The sequence below is a fragment of the Panulirus ornatus genome, chromosome 13 (genome assembly GCF_036320965.1).
Source record: "Panulirus ornatus isolate Po-2019 chromosome 13, ASM3632096v1, whole genome shotgun sequence".
Taxonomy (NCBI): Eukaryota; Metazoa; Arthropoda; class Malacostraca; order Decapoda; family Palinuridae; genus Panulirus; species Panulirus ornatus.
Window position 1 is genome coordinate 20,519,314 of NC_092236.1, and position 12,235 is coordinate 20,531,548.

Here is a 12,235-nt window from a genome sequence, read left to right on the forward strand (position 1 = left end):
TGTAAAGTACCGAAAACGAGACACCCTTAAAATGAGGTCAGATTATGGTTATCCTCTTGCAAGCATAGGAGTTTCGGGATATACCTGTGAGAGGAACTTCGCGGGTTGACATAGTACCTAGTCTAACACAAAAAACACCTTAGAAGAGTTGTAAAGAAGGCAAATTACATATTCGTCTGTGCGAAAACTGACATCTATAATATGGATGAGGAGATATTCAGAAATACCCTCAAGTATACATAAGACCCAAATTAACGAGCATGCACTACTAGTCTGGTCCACCCTTTTGTTCCACTCTGTATTCTCTTCTGCGCTACAGCCCACAGGAAGGGTAGGAGGGCACAATAAGGTCGCAGCTTCTGCGACAAAACGCAAAATCAACCACTTGAGAAATATTCATGTCCTAGAGGTCCAACAGTGAGCAATAAAAACTGTATCCAAAGAAAATAAAGATAGCAGTCAGAGATTTACCCACGTTAGCAAGGAAAATATGGGACATGATAAAGCTTACATCAAGAACAAGCCGTGTAAAACGGGAGTAAAAAAAAGGGGGGGAATAGCATTTAAACACGGGTGAGAAGTTATGAAATATATGATCTATCTAAAAATCCAATAATTTACTTTTAATACAAGTCATTGTTTTGACCCTACATGTATACAATCAAGAAGCAATATGTACCACAGGATGTGAAGTGATCATTTAGTTGGTAGAAATAAAACCTGTATCAAAGAATATATAACTCAGAAAAATGAGTGAAGATAATCTAATTCATATATATATATATATATATATATATATATATATATATATATATATATATATATATATATATATATATATATATATATATATATTGCTTTGTCGCTGTCTCCCGCATTAGCGAGGTAGCGCAAGGAAACACACGAAAGAAGGCACAACCCACCCACATACACATGTATATGTGTAAGTGTCACATGCAAATATACATACCTATACATCTCAACGTATACATATATATACCCACAGACATATACATATATACACATGTACATAATTCATACTGTCTGCCTTTATTCATTCCCATCGCCACCCCGCCACACATGAAATAAAAATCCCTTTCCCCATCATGTATGCGAGGTGGCGCTAGGAAAAGACAACAAAGGCCACATTTGTCCACACTCAGTTTCTAGCTGTCATGTAATAATGCACCGAAAGCACAGCTCCCTTTCCACATCCAGGCCCCACAGAACTTTCCATGGTTTACCCCAGACGCTTCACATACCCTGGTTCAGTTTTTTTTTTTTTTTTTTTTTTTTTTTCCCAAAAGAAGGAACAGAGAAGAGGGCCAGGTGAGGATATTCCCTCAAAGGCCCAGTCCTCTGTTCTTAACGCTACCTCGCTATCGCGGGAAATGGCGAATAGTATGAAAAAAAAAAAAAAATATATATATATATGTATTATTTTTTTTATCACACTTTGTCGCTGTCTTCCGCGCTAGCAAGGTAGCGCAAGGAAACATACGAAAGAATGGCCCAACCCATCCACATACACATGTATATACATACACGTCCACACACACACACATACATAACTATACATCTCAACGTATACATATATATACACACACACAGACATACACATATATACAGATGAACATAATTCATACTGTCTGCCATTATTCATTCCCATCGCCATCCCGCCACACATGAAATAACAACCCCCTCCCCCCGTATGTGCGCAAGGTAGCGCTAGGAAAAGACAACAAAGGCCCCATTCGTTCACACTCAGTCTCTAGCTGTCATGTAATAATGCACCGAAACCACAGCTCCCTTTCCACATCCAGGCCCCACAGAGCTTTTCATGGTTTACCACAGACGCTTCACATGCCCTGGTTCAATCCATTGACAGCACGTCCACCCCGGTATACCACATCATTCCAATTCACTCTATTCCTTGCATGCCTTTCCCCCTCCTGCATGTTCAGGCCCCGATCACTCAAAATCTTTTTCACTCCATCTTTCCACCTCCAATTTGGTCTCCCACTTCTCGTTCCTTTCACCTCTGACACATATATCCTCTTGGTCAATCTTTCCTTACTCATTCTCTCCATGTGACCAAACCATTTCAAAACACTCTCCTCTACTCTCTCAACCACACTCTTTTTATTACCACACTTCTCTCTTACCCTTCCATTACTTACTCGATCAAACCACCTCACACCACATATTGTCCTCAAACATCTCACTTCCAGCACATCCACCCTACTCTGCACAACTCTATCCATAGCCCACGCCTCGCAACCATATAACATTGTTGGAACCACTATTCCTTCAAGCACACCCATTTTTGCTTTCTGAGATAACGTTCTCGACTTCCACACATTCTTCAACGCTCCCAGAACTTTCGCTCCTTCCCCACCCTATGATTCACTTCCTCTTCCATGGTTCCATCCGCTGCCAAATCCACTCCCAGATATCTAAAACACTTTACTTCCTCCAGTTTTTCTCCATTCAAACTTACCTCCCAATTAACTTGTCCCTCAACCCTACTGTACCTAATAACCTTGCTCTTATTCACATTTACTCTCAGCTTTCTTCTTTCACACACTTTACAAAACTCAGTCACCAGCTTCTACAGTTTCTCACCCGAATCAGCCACCAGCGCTGTATCATCAGCGAACAACAACTGACTCACTTCCCAAGCCCTCTCATCCACAACAGACTGAATACTTGCCCCTCTTTCCAAAACTCTTGCATTCACCTCCCAAACAACCCCATCCATAAACAAATCAAACGACCATGGAGACATCACACACTCCTGCCGCAAACCAACATTCACTGAGAAACAATCACTTTCCTCTCTTCCTACACGTACACATGCCTTACATCCTCGATAAAAACTTTTCACTCCTTCTAACAAATTGCCTCCCACACCAAATATTCTTAAAACCTTCCACAAAGCATCTCTATCAACTCTATCATATGCCTTCTCCAGATCCATAAATGCTACATACAAATCCATTTGCTTTTCTAAGTATTTCTTTGCTTTTCTAAGTATTTCTCACATACATTCTTCAAAGCAAACGCCTGATCCACACATCCTCTACCACTTCTGAAACCACACTGCTCTTCCCCAATCTGATGCTCTGTACATGCCTTCACCCTCTCAATCAATACCCTCCCATATAATTTACCAGGAATACTCAACAAACTTATACCTCTGTAATTTGAGCACTCACTCTTATCCCCTTTTCCTTTGTACAACGGCACTATGCAAGCATTCCGCCAATCCTCAGGCACCTCACCATGAATCATACATACATTAAATAACCTTACCAACCAGTCGACAATACAGTCAACCCCTTTTTTAATAAATTCCACTGCAATAACATCCAAACCCGCTGCCTTGCCGGCTTTCATCTTCCGCAAAGCTTTTACTACCTCTTCTCTGTTTACCAAATCATTCTCCCTATCTCTCTCACTTTGCACACCACCTCGACCAAAACATCCTATATCTGCCACTCTATCATCAAACACAATTAACAAACCTTCAAAATACTCACTCCATCTCCTTCTCACATCACCACTACTTGTTATCACCTCCCTATTAGCCCCCTTCACTGAAGTTCCCATTTGTTCCCTTGTCTTACCCACTTTATTTACCTCCTTCCAAAACATCTTTTTATTCTCCCTAAAATTTAATGATACTCTCTCATCCCAACTCTCATTTGCCCTCTTTTTCGCCTCTTGCACCTTTCTCTTGACCTCCTGCCTCTTTCTTTTATACATCTCCCACTCAGTTGCATTATTTCCCTGCAAAAATCGTCCAAATGCCTCTCTCTTCTCTTTCACTAATAATCTTACTTCTTCATCCCACCACTCATTATCCTTTCTAATCTGCCCACCTCCCACGCTTCTCATGCCACAAGCATCTTTTGCGCAAGCCATCACTGCTTCCCAAAATATATTCCATTCGTCCCCCACTCCTCTTACGTCCGTTGTTCTCACTTTTTTCCATTCTGTTCTCAGTCTCTCCTGGTACTTCCTCACACAAGTCTCCTTCCCAAGCTCACTTACTCTCACCACTCTCTTCACCCCAACATATATATATATATATATATATATATATATATATATATATATATATATATATATATATATATATCCTTTCTTACCACAATAAAGCTGTCCAATTTGTAGAGACCTTTGCGCATTTGATATATATGACTGACATATTTCTCGTGGTATAAGCAGTTAAAGTTAATAACTGAATTGGCATTTCTCCAGTCAATACAATGGTCATAATTTTTCACATGAATAAACAAAGCAATTGATTCTCGTCTTGTTCTAATACTATATCTATGTTGCTGAAGTCGAACATAAAGATGTCTGCTCAACATAAAACATATCACAATTTTTACAAGGTATTCCGCGAACACATCCCGTTGAATTTTCTGGTGAGTTTTTGGAAACGATATTATTCATAATATTGTTATAGATGAAGGCTACATTTGAATTAAAAGATTTAAGCAATCAGAGAAGTAATGTGTCACTAAAGGGGAGAACTAAAAAATTCTTGGTATCAAAGGTAGGTCTAGGTTTAACTCAGTGATTTCTTTGCCAACTTAAAGGGATTTGTCAATGAAAGATCTGGGATACTTTACCTTGGATCCAATAGAATATATCTTCACCTCAATCATCAATAAATTCCGGACTGCATATACGGAATGTCCTAATAATAATTCAACTGTTATGTTCAGATGAGTAATGATGAATATATGTATGAACATTGGTGGGTTTTCTATATATGCTGAACTTAAACATTACGTATATGCAGTCTCTTCCTTGTATATCAATTGATTGTTCTAAGTCTTTCTCATTCTTTTATCTCCTCTGACGTGACCATTACACGAAAGTGTACTCGGGAACTTGTTTCATTTTCCTTTTTTTTTTTTTTGCATACATTAGACCACGCACCATTTTCTCGTCATTTTCGTTAATGTATCACAATATGAACCCGATCTTAGCTATTATACTAAAGTATCTATATGGCATGACTGAGAAAGAAAGAAAAATTATTCTAACGGGGAACTTTACTAAATTTGAAGAGAATAAGATAGGCTATAGGATACCCACTTTGAACAATGTTTATGATTTCCCTCACAGTACTGACATCAAAACTTTTTAATGTCTTTTGATAAAACTTCAAACTCTATGCATTCTTTTTAAGGATCACAGCACTAGCTTGAAAACAAACACAATATAAAGAGCATTTCTATTTTCTGCTGATCATCTTTGTTCCATTAAAACTTATGTCGCTTAAAATCTGTTTATTAGGTTTGAAAATGGTTCATTGGTTTAATTTGAGGATTCAGTATTCTCAAGGATCGGATTTATTGTAAAAGCCCACTTTTGTTGGGTAATGGGTTTTAGGTGACATCTAGTTGCTGACACACACACACACACACACACACACACACACACGGTCACGGGAAAATGCCAGAAGTTTTAAATTCGTTGACCATGGAGGAAGGATGAGGAGTGACCTGATCACAACCTTAAGTTATGAAAAATACAGGAGGATGGGGTATACAGTGAACACTTCTTCAATGGACGCTGGGACAGATCAATCAGAGGACCTACCATGAAACTAAGAAAATTGGATGAAGATGAGGAGGTACCTTATATTGTAAGTGCGGTGAATGAATGGAAAAGAAAAAATCTAAGGGCGTGGCAAAATGCAGACAGCATATAGAAATATAAAATACTTCAAAATAGAGAATGCTCAAGAGATGGGACCCCTGTAAGTCTAAAACTCCGTCCCCGTATAATACAAACACGTTATTACACAGAAACAAAACACACATATATATATATATACACACACAGACGGGCCTCCGTGTAGTGTTTACCATACTGAGCATGAGTCGGCACGGGCCAGCACGGGGTCGGATCCGCAAGGATTCGAATCCTTAGCGTGGCAGTCAGCCCACTCTCAACCCATGTGTTCATCCTCCCCTTGAGGCTGGTCGATAAAAGGGTATCTGGCTTACGTGGTTGTTATGGGTGTGCAAACATACACGCTGAAGTAAAAACATGATACATATATATACAAGGTTTACAGGCATGGAGACAGGTGTAAAACTCTCTCCCCACAACACACAAATAGTAATCACAAACAGCAATCAGCAATACGTTTCCATAGTGTAGCAGTTAGCAAATGGCCCGCTCGAGATCGGGCCCACAGCCAACCCCATCCGTTCATCCTCCCTTCGGAAATGGTCGATAAATGGGCATCTGGCTTAGGTTGTGTGTGTATGTGTGTGTGTGTGTGTGTGTGTGTGTGTGTATACATAGGAGAAAAACCTGGTACCTATATGCAAGAAACAGGACAACGTTAAGTTTAAAACTTTCTCCCAGTAACTCATAATCATAAACTTACGGCCCTCCTTGTAAGCACGCACCCGCAAAGGCTCGCACCCTATGCGCCACTGTCGCCCCACACCCAACCCAGGTGTTCATCCTCCCATTATGCCTAGTCGATGCAGCGTTATCTGGTGTGTGTGTGTGTGTGTGTGTGTGTGTGTGTGTGTGTGTGTGTGTGTGTGTGTGTGTATACATATAGGAGTAAAGACTCGGTAAATATATGAAAGGATAAGGGTTGGAGCAACATGAGTGCATAACTCTTTCCAAGTAACACACAAATAGTAATCATAGACAGTACATATACATACTATATTAGCTTAAAAAAAAAAAAAGACAATTGTATAAGACTCTCCGGAAGATGACGGTTTTCTGTAATAATAATTTCATATATATGTATATATATCAAATGACTGTTATAATTCTCTTGTGTCTCTCCTGATGATGGGATTATTACACGAGTGTACTTGGGAACTTATCGCGTTGCATTTTCCCCGTGGACTCATAGGAATATATATATATATATATATATATATATATATATATATATATATATATATATATATATATATATATATCCCTGGGGATAGGGGAGAAAGAATACTTCCCACGTATTCCCTGCGTGTCGTAGAAGGCGACTAAAAGGGGAGGGAGAGGGGGGCTGGAAATCCTCCCCTCTCGTTTTTTTTTTAATTTTCCAAAAGAAGGAACAGAGAAGGGGGCCAGGTGAGGATATTTCCTCAAAGGCCCAGTCCTCTGTTCTTAACGCTACCTCGCTAACTCGGGAAATGGCGAATAGTTTGAAAGAAAGATGTATACATATATACATATATATATATATATATATATATATATATATATATATATATATATATATATATATATATATATATTCTTTTTTTTCTTCTTTCATACTATTCGCCATTTCCCGCGTCAGCGAGGTAGCGTTAAGAACAAAGGACTGGGATTTTGAGGGAATATCCTCACTTGGCCCCCTTCTCTGTTCCTTCTTTTGGAAAAAAAAAAAACAGACGAAAGAATGGCCTAACCCACCCACATACATATGTATATACATACACGCCCACATACGTATATATATATATATATATATATATATATATATATATATATATATATATATATATATATATATATATATCCCTGGGATAGGGGAGAAAGAATACTTCCCACGTATTCCCTGCGTGTCGTAGAAGGCGACTAAAAGAGGAGGGAGCGGGGGGCTGGAAATCCTCCCCTCTCGTTTTTTTTTTTTTTAATTTTCCAAAAGAAGGAACAGAGAACGAGGCCAGGTGAGGATATTCCCTCAGGGGCCCAGTCCTCTGTTCTTAAGGCTACCTTGCTAGCGCGGGAAATGGCGAATAGTATGAAAGAAAAAATGAAAATATATAGATAGATAGATAGATAGATAGATAGATAGATAGATAGATATAACAAGGACTTATAGCTAAAGTATTAACATAAATTCAGTGAAACTTACCTTACCCTTTGCTCTCCTTTCAAATATTTTTTCATCGGCACAGTTCACTTTTTTGTCGATTAGAACATAAAAGGTTATTACATTATGTGCACCAAAGGAAAACAAAAACTACTGTATCATTCAAGTGTTAAGATTCAGTCCCCTATTAAACAAGCGTTACTAGACGGCAAAAAACATGAAACAATGACACGCTGGAAAACCAACGCAGCAGTGAATGTTGTCTTAAAATATTGCCCGACACTTACCGTCGAGTTGGTGATGTTCCAGACGCTGTAATATCGGTACATACTCATACCTGCTGCTGACGAACCTCAGGTAATACAGGCGGTCCCTGATGTTTCCGTATAATTGAGGATTTGTGGGGTTAGATTTCGCAAGCTTTATACATACACACATACATACTCAAAAGACGTAAACTAATCTTAAGTAATACAAAAGGGGAAAAATGAAGTTAGGAGACATTTTCAAATTAAGACGTTTCATAAACATATGCACATAAACTTAGATTTGCTTTATTAACTAAGGTGGTTTCATGGGGTCTAAAACCAGGAATATTACATTGGGACTGTAATTATGTAGACTAATAAGCTTTAGCTGTAGTATGACTGGGTAAGCTACCTTCGTAACAGTTAATAGATATATAGAAAAGTTTTTTCTATTACTGTTACTTGTGAAAATAAACTAGAAATAAGTACGTAAATCAATGTCGTTGGGTACAGCATCTATGTCGTTTTTGTATGGACACCTCCCAAACGGTTCATGAGGCTGTTTGCAAGGTCTTTTTATTTCTCTGGTTCTTCTAGAGCTTGTTCTCTACACATGTTATATATATATATATATATATATATATATATATATATATATATATATATATATATATATATATATAAAACGTGTGTGTGTGTGTGTGTGTGTGTGTGTGTGTGTGTGTAAAACCTAGCTTCAATTATCATCTGATGGTTTACAATGATGTATAACCAAGATGTTCGTGGGACTATACTTTGTTCTACCATTAACTAATCCACCAAGTAAACTTGCGAATTATCTTTGAAATCTATACTGGAGGTTAACATTTCTGTGCTTGTGGTAGATTTAGGCTTTAAGACAAGAAACTGAAATTCAGCTCTTAAATATTGACAGGCCCTTAGGCTGGCCGATATCTGAAACGAGTTCGTCTGTAATCACTGCATTAAAATTTATGAAATCTACTTTCTAAAATGTTTTCCAACTAAGCATTTTAACGCAGTCAGAAACCATCCTCTTTGGAATAAGAAGAGATGCTTGTTCTTCTTGAAGTTATACATTAGCTCGTAACAATCTGTGCTTATATTAACGTAGCTGTTCAGATAACGATCTGCAAGTGAACTTATGAATAACTACTACATTCCCGTTATCTAATTAATAATGACTAAGGTTATGAACAACTGTATATCACAGGGCAATATATACAGCTTGCAGAAATGTAAAGACAGAATTACCATCGACTTGTTCCCACCTTTCGTTCATCTAAACGTGGTGAGTCACTATTTGCAATAGCAAATCGAAACAGCTAAGTCACAGTCTACTGAACTCTCCAATATCGCACTCAACTCGAAAACTTTGCAAAACCGGTACGCAAGTTACATTATTTCATACGATACCACCGGTGAACACTTTCAAGTAGGTTCCTCCATTTTCCAAAAATGAAAAAAAAAAAAAAGAATTTATGCAGCACTACGGACGCGTAGTCTTATCATTATGAAAAGAGTAATTCTGTGTTTATACAGGAAGCGTCATGTGGTGCTACAATTCGCAAATACACATTCTTGGCAGCCTGCTTCGCCTCAAAGTGACCTGCACGCCAAATACGGGATACACTAAGTCTTCTTCGCTTGTCTTACCTTTATCACGTGTAAACGAAAGAAAAATAATATCACATTTCAGTTCTACTTCCTTTGGACCAGATACACAGATTTCCTAAACGAGTACATAATCAAATTTCGTTCATATTTGTTTAATGTTTGGGAAATATATTGGCTTGTCACTATCTGTCAATCTTGGCAATGCACAGAAGGGCTGATCTTAATTATAGATTGCATCAGTAACATATCTCTTGGTGGTATGATGTAGAATTTATACCATAGTTTATCAAACTGGTAGTTAGTCGCATATTTTCACCTAGGTCAACTTGATGCTTTGATGATAATAAAAGATGATGTTTATGATAAGATATACATGGTAAAATGGGTGCTTTGTGGTTATGGGAAAGTACATTATACTGTTAACAAAGAATACAGGTCAAAGCGAGTGTGGGGTACGAGGGTTCGGGCACACTCACCTTAGAATGGTGGCGAAGACGGCCGATCCTAGCCTGTACAAAAACCTGGTCACCTTAAAATCCACCGATTTTATATCTATACACTTTTCAACTCTGGAGTAATCCACCGAGTACATACAAGCCACAAATCACCACCCCGTATTCACCAAAATGCAAATCACTACTAGAATCCCGGATAGTTGAGGTATCACTGTATGACGGCCGTCCCGCACCACAACCTCCTCCCTCCACGACTGTCACACCTGAACTGTCGAGACTTCCAGCTGCTAACCTCAGCTGCGCTGATGTTTCGAGGGGACTTTTACCATTAGATACATTTTCTAACTTTCATGTAAAGCCTTTATATTATATAATATTTACATTTTAATTCCGTGTTTCACGCATGGTACAGATAGAAGCTTGAAGACCGTAAACATTTGATAATCATCAAACTCAAACACACGTCAGGGATTGAAGTGACCTTTAGTTCGTGAATGCAGTGCTTAGTCTGCCGTTTAACTATTGAAATCCAAACCTGATTTCTAGTCTCTTTTTTTATGAACATATAGTCTTTGAAGGAAGGGGTGAATATGAAAGTAGTTTCATTATCCAAAATTCTTCATTTCAGAAACTTTGATCAGTAGTAGTACGCGACTTGAGAGTAAAGACTCAAAAGCGCCGGAAGAGAAGTCATCGATAACATCAGGACCCTCTCTATGAGAAAGGGGTTTTATATATATATATATATATATATATATATATATATATATATATATATATATATATATATATATATATATATATATATATCTCATACTATTCGCCATTTCCCGCATTAGCGAGGTAGCGTTAAGAACAGAGGACTGGGCCTTTGAGGGAATATCCTCACCTGGCCCCCCTTCTCTGTTCCTTCTTTTGGAAAATTGAAAAAAAAACGAGAGGGGAGGATTTCCAGCCACCCGCTCCCTCCCCTTTTAGTCGCCTTCTACGACACGCAGGGAATACGTGGGAAGTATTCTTTCTCCCCTATCCCCAGGGATATATATATATATATATATATATATATATATATATATATATATATATATATATATATATATATATATATATATATATAAAGTTATCCCTGGGGATAGGGGAGAAAGAATACTTCCCACGTATTCCCTGCGTGTCGTAGAAGGCGACTAAAAGGGAAGGGAGCGGGGGGCTGGAAATCCTCCCCTCTCATTTTTTTTTTTTTTTTTTTTTTCAAAAGAAGGAACAGAGAAGGGGGCCAGGTGAGGATATTCCCTCTAAGGCCCAGTCCTCTGTTCTTAACGCTACCTTGCTAATGCGGGAAATGGTGAATAGTATGAAAAAAAAAAAAAAAAAAATATAAAGTGTGTGTGTGTGTGTGTGTATATATATATATATATATATATATATATATATATATATATATATATATATATATATATATAGATATCTGGGAGTGGATCTGTCAGCGGATGGAACCATGGAAGCGGAAGTGGATCATAGGGTGGGGGAGGGGGCGAAAATTTTGGGAGCCTTGAAAAATGTGTGGAAGTCGAGAACATTATCTCGGAAAGCAAAAATGGGTATGTTTGAAGGAATAGTGGTTCCAACAATGTTGTATGGTTGCGAGGCGTGGGCTATGGATAGAGTTGTGCGCAGGAGGATGGACGTGCTGGAAATGAGATGTTTGAGGAAAATGTGTGGTGTGAGGTGGTTTGATCGAGTAAGTAACTTAAGGGTAAGAGAGATGTGTGGAAATAAAAAGAGCGTGGTTGAGAGAGCAGAAGAGGGTGTTTTGAAATGGTTTGGGCACATGGAGAGAATGAGTGAGGAAAGATTGACCAAGAGGATATATGTGTCGGAGGTGGAGGGAACGAGGAGAAGAGGGAGACCAAATTGGAGGTGGAAAGATGGAGTGAAAAAGATTTTGTGTGATCGGGGCCTGAACATGCAGGAGGGTGAAAGGAGGGCAAGGAATAGAGTGAATTGGAGCGATGTGGTATACAGGGGTTGACGTGCTGTCA

General features: G+C 38.4%; 1 protein-coding gene across 1 annotated transcript in view; it reads right to left on the reverse strand.

Moving 5' to 3' along the window:
* RhoGEF64C (Rho guanine nucleotide exchange factor at 64C) overlaps positions 1-10,465 on the reverse strand; it is a 284,605-nt gene extending 274,140 nt beyond the window's left edge. Inside the window, exon 1 of the mRNA XM_071668711.1 lies at positions 10,218-10,465. The gene's annotated coding sequence lies outside the window, so the exon portion shown is untranslated. The remainder of the gene's footprint in view (positions 1-10,217) is intronic.
* Positions 10,466-12,235: the final 1,770 nt, after the last annotated feature.